The sequence below is a fragment of the Oncorhynchus nerka genome, linkage group LG10 (genome assembly GCF_034236695.1).
Source record: "Oncorhynchus nerka isolate Pitt River linkage group LG10, Oner_Uvic_2.0, whole genome shotgun sequence".
In the NCBI taxonomy this organism is placed as follows: domain Eukaryota; kingdom Metazoa; phylum Chordata; class Actinopteri; order Salmoniformes; family Salmonidae; genus Oncorhynchus; species Oncorhynchus nerka.
Genome location: NC_088405.1, coordinates 94,900,854 through 94,901,346, shown reverse-complemented (window position 1 = coordinate 94,901,346; position 493 = coordinate 94,900,854). Strand labels below are relative to the sequence as shown.

Here is a 493-nt window from a genome sequence, read left to right as displayed (position 1 = left end):
AAATGTCTCTATTCTACGATCACTGCGATTAAATGCCTCAGCTTTCCACCTTTTATCTTTTGTAAGTTAAATGGCAGAATATATATATATATATATAACCACACAATGATAATTCTGATATATATCTCGCCAGCGAACCACACAAGGATAATTCTGATATATATCTCGCCAGCGAACCACACAAGGATAATTCTGATATATATCTCGCCAGCGAACCACACAAGGATAACCATATATATCACAAGGATAATTCTGATATATATCTCGCCAGCGAACCACACAAGGATAATTCTGATATATATCTATATATATCTCGCCAGCGAACCACACAATGATAATTCTGATATATATCTCGCCAGCGAACCACACAATGATAATTCTGATATATATCTGATAATTCTGATATATATTCCCGCCAGCGAACCACACAATGATAATTCTGATATATATCTAAGCGAACCACACAATGATAATTCTGAACCACACAAGGATA

At 35.1% G+C, this 493-nt stretch overlaps 1 protein-coding gene across 1 annotated transcript in view; it reads left to right on the top strand.

Annotated features, from left to right (window-relative positions):
* The window catches only part of hpda (4-hydroxyphenylpyruvate dioxygenase a), a 20,739-nt gene extending 20,693 nt beyond the window's left edge, over positions 1-46 (top strand). The window contains exon 14 of the mRNA XM_029686179.2: positions 1-46. This exon is cut by the window's left edge and continues 244 nt beyond it. The gene's annotated coding sequence lies outside the window, so the exon portion shown is untranslated.
* Positions 47-493: the final 447 nt, after the last annotated feature.